We start from the raw sequence: 9,193 nt of genomic DNA, 5'->3' as shown, positions 1-9,193 counted from the left end.
TTGGCCCTAGGCAGATAAAACTGGACTTCACATTATTTAGGGCGAGGTCCCTGGTCCACTCTCTCTGTCCAGCGCCTAGTTAGCCCGGGGTGGGGATTAGTGAGTTCTGGACAAAATTCTCAATCAAAATACACGACTGTATGCTGTATGGAAGTTAAAAATAAAACGGTTAAATTCCCCAGGGATGGTGGAGGTTAAATTCCCGGAGTGCATTTAATTGATAAAGTCTACTCTGTGAAATTGTGAGTTTTGTGTTCCTTAGGGTTTTGCCACTTGAGGGCCCTGCACATTTTATAAACTTCCTGAGCCTCAGTTTACTCATCTGTAAAATAAGGATAATTTTTGGTGCCTTCCTACTTCCTGGGTTCCTGAGATTTGGGGGCCATTTGTTACTGCAGCATAATGTAGCCTAGTCTGACTCACATAAGTAAAAGACATTTACAGAATCAGAGTGGCAAGATGGTGAATTTTCGCAGGAGCTCAGTGTCTAAAAGGACCCATAAGTAGTGCCATGTACCCAAGGATAGATGAATATATGTATGTATGTATGTATTAGGAGCTCATAAGAGCAGTGATAGGAAGTTCAAGAGGCAGATTAAGCTTAGAGTTACTGAAACAAAAAAAAAAGGATAAATTTTGCTCTGTTTTGGCAGAATGATGAACAAGGAAAGGAGAGCTTCCTTTCATGCCCTTGGGGAAGGTGGTGTAAAAGTTAAAAGATAGAAAGCAAATTTACTCAGCTCCAGGAGGTAAAAGACTGTTCAAATTGGGAAAGTAAGAACATCTCCAAAGATCTTCTCCTTTCTTCTTTTCCTCACTTGAAACTGCTTCACCTTTGAAACCACTGGCTCAAGCATCCTGTTTTCTGTCCACAATTCCCTCTTTTCAGCTACTTGTTCAAATCCTCCCTATTCTCCAAACTCATTGACCACTACCCCCACTTTCTTCTCAAGTTTTCCTCTTCAGGTACAATACCCCTGACGATTATTTTAAAAGCACTCCTGCCAATAACCTAAACTCCCTTTCCCTCTGTGCTTTTATTATTCATCTAGCAAAATCCCCCAAACCCTGCTTTATGGCTTTCTGTCTGTGCTTGCAGACACAATTGCAAAAAGTTTCTCCATGATTGGCTTCAAGATAAATTTATAATCATCAACCTCAAATGGCTCCCGAAAGCCTACACTTTTCATGTCAATTCCCAGTCTCAAGTTCCATTATGGCTATTTCAAACCTTCTCTACTCTTCTCAGACCTCTGACGCCCTTCCCGCCCCTCCCCTCCCCCCGTCTCAACAGATAACCTTACTTCCTACTTCATAGAAAAAATGAAACTATATTAGATAATTCCTCAATTTCCCACTACCAGACCCATGGATGCATTAATCTCTGTATCCATCTTCTTTGTGTCAGGGATATTATTTTCTAGTATTAAACTATGACTTTCTCCTTTCCTGTGTTTTTCCTTTTCCTTCCTCTTCCCTTTTTAGCATGTGGGTGGCTCTGCGCACAGCCTCAGGGAGGGGCGAAACTGGGAAGTATGCAAAAGGTCCCTGGTGTTTCTTTCCAGTAGTGGAGAGTGTGGCACGTTTTAAAAAATGAATAAATAAAATAAAATTAAAAAAAAAATAACCACAAAATATTCCCCTCCTCTATCCACTCCCTTTGGCAAAGCCTTCCCACACTGACTCTGGGATGACCTTGTGACTTGCATTGGCCAATGGAACAGTCGCAATCATGGCACAAGCTGAGGTGTGAAAAATGCTTCTGCTATGAGGATTGCTCTCTTGCTGCTCTTTGGAACCCTGAGATGGCCATGTGAAGAAGCCTAGGCTAGCCTTTTGGAGGATTAGATTAGGGATCTCATGGATCAGAGAATAAGCCATCCCAGCTGACCCCCACCCCTACCCACTCCACCCTACCCCACCAACCAACCTGCCAAACGTCAAACAGGAGAGAGTATACCCTCTACCAATGCTTCTCAAACTTAAATGTATATATAAGCCACCTGGGAATCTTGGAAAAAATGCAGAAACTGATTCCTTAGGCCTGGAGCCAGAGATTCTACATTTCCAATAAGCTCCCAGGTGCTACTGCTGCCACTGGTCTGATGACCACTCACTGAATAGCAAGATCCTAGAAACTTCATCCCCTGTTGAGCTGATCCAAACCAGAAGAACCACCCAAACCATCCACAGAATCGTGAGAGGTAATAAAGATTTGGTGTAAGACAATAAGTATTGGGGGGGTGTAGCAGTTTGATATTATTGGTGAATTCCAAAAAGAAATATTGGATTATGTTTGTAAACTGGTCTTTTCCTCTGGGCATATGAGATTATATTGGATTCAGAGGTTTACTTGATTACTTAATTGTGTCATTAGGGCATTGAGTACCCACCCCTTGGTAGGTGGGGACTCACAGATAAAAGACATGGCAAAGGACAGAGTTGAGGGCTTTTAATGTTGGGGTTTTGATGTTGGAGTTTGATGCTGCAGCCTTAAGATGGAGCCCCAGGAAGTAAGCACACAGAGGAAAGAGAAGCAAGTTCCAGGAAGGAAGGAACCCAGGAAGTTTGAACCTTCGCAGACATTGGCAGCCATCTTGTTTCAACATGTGAAAATAGACTTTGATGAAGGAAGTAACGTATGCTTTATGGCCTTGTATCTATAAGCTTCTACCCCAAATAAATACCCTTTATAAAAACCAACAAATTTCTGGTATTTTGCATCAGCACCCCTTTGGCTAACTAATACAGGGGTTTTTGTTATGCAGCAAAATCTAGCTGATACAGAGAGAATGGGAGGGCTTGGACAAAATGTCTTGGAGAAGCAGTGGAAAAATGGCCCTCCACTGGCTCCTTCACTGAGAGATTTCCTCTAGGCTGGTAGTGGGTGAAGGGAGAGAGAATCTGTGGTCCCCACAGCAGCAAGTTTCTGAGCCCTTCTTCTCTACAGTTAATCAGGGCAGAACAGGACTTGAGGAGGAATGGCTGAATGGTTCATCTTGAAAGAGATGGTCAGAGACACTGTCCCAAACTTTCCTGTGACCCAGGCACAGGGACAGTAATGGGGATGTCTCAGGGGCATGGACTGAAAATCAGTGATCCTAAGGCCTCAGAACAATGGTACAACCCTGAGTGTAGAGAAACCCTAGGAATTACCAAGGTAAATTGTCACCTCAGCAGAAAGAGTACTCAATCATAAATAAAGTTTTCTGTAGTGCTTGCTACTACACCTAAGTTGGTGGGCTTGCTATGCCATTTTTCTTTCTGGTATAACAGAGGTGATCCTGGGCTCTCCTGTCAATTACCACTTCTCTCTTCTTGTTTGTTTAACCATCCTCTCTCAACCAGATTATCTCCACTGATGTTAAGATTAGTGTCAATCTTGGGGTTTTTGTTTTGTTTTTTTCTGTTTTCTTTTTTTTTTTTCAATCATGTTTTCAAAAGTCACATTGATTATGCATCCCCCTTTAGCATATCTGTTACCAATACCAACAGCATATTTGAGGGAATTAGAAGAAGCCCCCTTCAGACAGATGAATTGCAACAGGGGAGCTAACCAAATGGGAAAAAAAGTACCCCTGCCCCCCGGTCACAGCCTCAAGCCAGGACTTACAGTTTGAAGGTAGAACCTGGCTGGATACCGGCCTCTACTTGCATCCCTCTGCCAGGCACCCTTGCCACACAACCCTGTCCTCCTGCCACTGCTTTCTTTGCTTGCTCTCCACAGCCTAACTTCTTGGTAGAGTTGTCTGTACTTGTTCTCTCCATGTTCATATCTCCTACTCACTGCTCAACACATCCCAATCTGGATTCTACCCACATATTGCTACATAAACAGTTCTTTCTAAGGTTATCAATGGTTTCTGTGTTACTAAATCCAGAGGACATTTTCATGTGTCACCTTAGTTGACCTTCCAGTGACATTCACACATACGTGGTCCTCTTCCCATCTTACAGGTGTACCTTCAGAGCTCACAGAGTTTGGGAGACTGGACTTGGCATTGAGACCACCTGAATTCATATGCCAGCTCCACTCCTTACAGCTATGTGGCCTTGAGTGAGTTATTTAACCTCTCTGAGCCTCATCTGTAAAAAGTGATTCTAATACTACCTGTCCTGCAGAGTTGTTGTGAGTATTAAATGATATATATATAAACAGAACATCTCTCTGTAAACCCACAACGTCTCTAATAAAATAAAATTTAAAAAACAAAACAATGTATGGCATAGAGTAAGCTTCAAGTATGAGTTTGCCATCGTTGTTATTGTTGTTGGAAGCTCATCCTTCTCTGCCTGGTCATTCAGTGTTAGAATTCCTCAAGGCCCAGCAATAGTCCTCTTCTTTTTCACTCTGGTCTCTCCAATAACCACCTATGATGGTTAGGCTAATGTGTTAACTCAGCCAGGTAATTGTGCACAGTTGTTTGGTCAAGCAAGCACTGGGCTAATTGTAATACAAGGGCATTTATGAACATTTATGGACTCAATCCAGTGGATCGAGATTGAGGCAGGAAGACCTTTTGGGGCAGAAGGAGTGGAGAATTTGAAGTAGTTGGCAGTGGGGAAGGAAGGAATGAATAGAAGCTGGGAAGGCAGAATCTGAAGGCTTGGCTGAGGGGAAAAGACCAAGGTTTTGGACCGAGAAAATAAGAAAACCGTTCCATTTGGTTCTTTTTTTTCTGTTACCTATTCTCTCTTTCATGAGGTTTCAAACATTACAAGAAGGAATGCTAAAATTACATCTTTACTATTTTGAAAATCGAGGTTTTATTCTTTAATTTTGTTTTTTTCCCCCAAGCCTCAGAAAGAGGCTGCTTTATTGGAGGCTACTGTGATATCACGTTTCAGATTGTTTTGCAGTCTTGGGACCAGAGATGGGAGGCAGGGATGGACGTCCTTCTGTGGCTGGGGGGAGCAGGAGGATAGGGGTCTCCCCACACCTGGGGCTCAGTTGCGGGCACTCCTATGGTGGCAGATGTGGTCCTGACAGAATAGGCCTTGAGGGCCTCAGGGCCCCCACTGCTTGAGAAGCTCAAGGTATTGCTGCCCATGGTCCCCCTGAAGACCAGCTCACTGCCACCACCGCCAATGGAATTCACTGTTGAGATATTCATGGTTCCCACTCCATTTCAGGCCAACCGGCTTTCCTCACCCTCCAGCAGCTTGTGGTAGATGGCAAGCTCAGTGTCCAAGGCCAACATGACATTCATCAGCTCCTGGAACTCATTAGGCTGCCATGCCATGTCTTGTTTGTCATGCTGTAGAGTGGCCTCCAGATCCTCTTGCTTGGTGTTGGCATCCTTGAGTGCCAGCTCCCCATGTTCCTCGGCCTCAGCAATAGTGACCTCCAACTTGGTCTATTGGTTCTTCTTGATAGTAAACGTCTTGGCCTGCATTGTCTGGATGGTCTGGTTCTTTGCAGCCTCATTCTGGGTGTTCCAGGGTCATCCCCATGCTTCCCAGCCTTGGCCTGGAGGATCTCAAACTGAGTCTGTGTATTAGTCAGGGTTCTCTAGGGAAACAGAATCAAATATCTGTGACTAGTATGTGATTCTATAAGAGTCTCTCACGCAGTTTTGGGGATGCACAAGTCCAGGTTCCTCAGGTAGGCTGCAACCAAGGGCTCCAATGAAAGTCCAATGAAGGTTCTTGACAAGTACTGGGAGATATTGGCTGTCCAAAGACTGAGCTGGGAAATTCTCTCTCAATGCTGGAATCACTTCCCCTTTTAAGGCATTCAACTGATGGGGTTAAGCGGCACTCTTTGCTGATGGCAATCTCCTTAATTGATATAATTATAACCAGCTATCTGATTTACCACTGCAGTAAAGTCAATGGTGACTAAAGTCCATAAATGCCCTTGTATTACAGTTAGCCCAGTGCTTGTTGACCAAACAACTGGGCACAGTTATCTGGCCGAGTTGACACATTAGCCTAACCATCACAGTCTGGTATCAGGCTTTAGCTTCAGTCCAGCTGCAGTTGGCAATCTCCTCATACTGGACCTTGACTTCGCATTGATGCAGTCCAGATCTAAGGAGTGGCTGTTGTCCATGGACAATACCACAGATGCGTCTGATATCTGGGACTGCAGCTCTGTCAACTCCATTTCATACATGGTCTTAAGGAAGTTGATCTTGTTGACCAGGGCATCCACCTTGGCCTCTAGCTCTGCCTTGTTCATGTAGGCAGTACCTATGTCTTTCTCCAGTCCTGGAGAACAAAATTCCTCAATAATGACTGAACTCTCTCTTTGTATGTTTTTCAAATCTTGATATTTATTCAAAAATAATCATCAAGTGCCTATCAGGTGCCTGGAGTTGTGCTGGGCAGAGGGAAATCAGTCCCTATCACTGCTGTCATGGCCTTCCCAGCTTAACAGAGGAGACCAGCTTTAACCAAATTCAACTCCCAGTGTGGGACTAACCTCAAACTGAGCTGAATGCTGTGAAGGGTAGGAACACAGACAGTGAATAACAAAAGAACCTGCTCTAGACAGTGTGAGTATGTGTGGATGTAAAGGAAGTATCCATCAATTTCTATTTTCTTGAGGTTTTAAAATTAAGAAAAAGTGTTGATTTGAATCTCTGGACTGATAATATGACACCCAGGCCCAGAGCCTCAACAGACTTCAGCTCCTACACTTTGATTTATTGGACTTTCTCCACTCAGCTAACATGGAGTTGAAGAAGGTCAACCACCACAACATGGAGCCTAGAGTGTCTACAACTGGAAGTGGGAGGAGTGCATCCAGTACCCATGTGGAATCTAAGCCCTCACTTGACATAGGTGTGCAATGGACACAACCAATCCAATGTCCACAGAGAAAATGTGGAATGGGTGTGGGAAGGGTAGCCATGGTGGCTGCTGGGTGTGGGGAACGGGAGGAAGAGATGAGATGTGGAGGCGTTTTCGGGACGTGGAGTTGTCCTGGATAGTGCTTCACAGACAATTACGGGACATTGTAGATCCCCCCAGGGCCCACTGGATGGAACGTGAGAGAGTCTGGGCTATGATGTGGACCATTGACTTTGGGGTGCAGGGATGCTCAGAGATGAACTTACCAGGTGCAATGGATGTGTCATGATGATGGGAGAGAGTGTTGCTGTGGGGGGAGTGGGGGGCGGGGGCGGTGGGGTTGAATGGGACCTCATATTTTTTAAAATGTAATTTTAAAAAAATAATAAATAAATAATTTTTTAAAAAGTGTTAACTTTTGTTAAAGGCTTATTTTTAAAGCATCAATGGAGATAAATTATTTTTCTCCTCAGATATACTCATATGGTTTATTAAATGAATTTCATAGTATTGAGCCAACCTTCCCTTCCAGGAGTAAATGCCATTTAGACATGAACTGTTACTTACTTAATGCCATGTTGGATTCTGTTTCCCTATATTTATTTCGTATTTTCATACCAGTATTTATAAGCAATCTTAATTTGTAATTTTCTCTTTTTTTTGTACAGTCATTATCAAGTGTAGGTATCAAGATTCTTCTTGCCTTAAGTGTAATTTCATCACCATGGTGATGGAAGACATCCTCTGGAAAAGTTTTCCCTCAAAATCCCACTTGTTTAGAACTATGGAGGATGATAGAGACTAGAGGACTCCACAAATGCTGAATCAAAGAAAAGGAAAAATATTCTCCAAGATCAGGTAAGAAATATTCATTCTGGACACTTCAGTCCAAACCCCTCCCCCTCACTCTGTCCCACAAGCTTAGAAGTCACACAGAGGCAGCACGTCCTGGCTTCCTCCTGCCATGAATGAAGAATATGAGCCACTCACAGCAGTAAGTTAGAACCCCACACATATCCTGGCACAGGGACCTAAGTCCCCAGAGGCCAAGGGCAATGTAGCAGCCTCTGAGTCATGCTGCATACACAAGTACCCACAGGGGAGAAAAAAGGGGAGAGACTATGGCAGAACTGTTGGCAAGGGGTGTGCACACTCAATTCAGTTTCTGTTGGCTGGACCACCTAAATACAAACTGGATTTTTCTGGATTGACCCACCATTCTGGACTGATCCCATCTAGCTCCCCAGTGCAGGATATCATAATAGGGAAGAAACTGGATGCAGAAAAGCCTTACAGAAAAAAAAAGGGGGGTCAGGGAATGGAACTGTTTTAAGACATGATGGGTCCCAGAACTAAAAAGAGTAAGGAAAAGGGAGAACTGAGTGAGGGAGAGAATTTTTAAAAATCACAGGAGTTGGGGAGACAATACTGCACAAAGACAGACAGAACAAATTAGGATTCCCATAGAAAGAACAGAGGAGGGAAACAGACTTGGCCCAGTGGTTAGGGCGTCCGTTTACCACATGGGAGGTCTGCAGTTCAAACCCTGGGCCTCCTTGACCCATGTGGAGCTGGCCCACGAGCAGTGCTGATGCACGGAAGGAGTTCCATGCCACGCACAGGTGTCCTGCATAGGGGAGCCCCACGCCCAGCGCAAAAGAAAGTGCAGCCTTCCCAGGAATGGCGCCGCACACACGGAGAGCTGACACAGCAAGATGACATAGCAAAAAGAAACACAGATTCCCAGTGCCGCTGACAACAACAGAAGCAGACAAAGAAGAACATGGAGCAAATAGACACAGAGAACAGACAACTGGGGTGGGGGGGAAGGGGACAGAAATAAAAGAAATAAATAAATCTTTTAAAAAAATGAACAGAGGAAAGGATGCTTTCACCTGGAGACAAAATAATTACACAAAAAGTGCAATCTTAAACATTCTACTGCTTCTCTCGGGCAAGAATTAGATGAAGAACTGAGAAAATCTGATCAGTTAAACATGGGCTTCTCTGAAGGTTAGGAATAAGTTGTACCAAGTGTCAAAAAGAGCCTTAACACAAAGCCAATCTGCAATAAAGTCTTAGACAAGAGGGAGAAATGTCATCAAGTCATCAAGATAATCAAATGCCCATACTATCAGCAAAAACTTACAGCCCATACTAAGAAACAGGAGGATGTGACTCTGTCAAGGGAACAAATTAAGACTTCAGAGGAGACGCAGAACGTGGGACAACTAATCAAAGAAGTTCAAATAAATCTCTTCAAGGACATGAAGGAAAATGTGGGTATAGAGCTAAAGAATATTAAGAAGACAATGTGAGAGAATAAAGAATTTTAAAAGTATAAAAAGAAACATTGGGAAGCAGACTTGGCCCAGTGGTTAGGGCATCCGTCTAC

General features: G+C 43.8%; 1 pseudogene; it reads right to left on the bottom strand.

The window, feature by feature from the left end:
- Positions 1-4,947: 4,947 nt before the first annotated feature.
- Positions 4,948-7,375, bottom strand: LOC131277115 (keratin, type II cytoskeletal 7-like; annotated as a pseudogene).
- Positions 7,376-9,193: the final 1,818 nt, after the last annotated feature.

Source organism: Dasypus novemcinctus, chromosome X (assembly GCF_030445035.2).
Source record: "Dasypus novemcinctus isolate mDasNov1 chromosome X, mDasNov1.1.hap2, whole genome shotgun sequence".
NCBI lineage: Eukaryota > Metazoa > Chordata > Mammalia > Cingulata > Dasypodidae > Dasypus > Dasypus novemcinctus.
The sequence above is the reverse complement of the archived record's forward strand: the minus strand, read 5'-3'. Positions and strand labels throughout refer to the sequence as shown.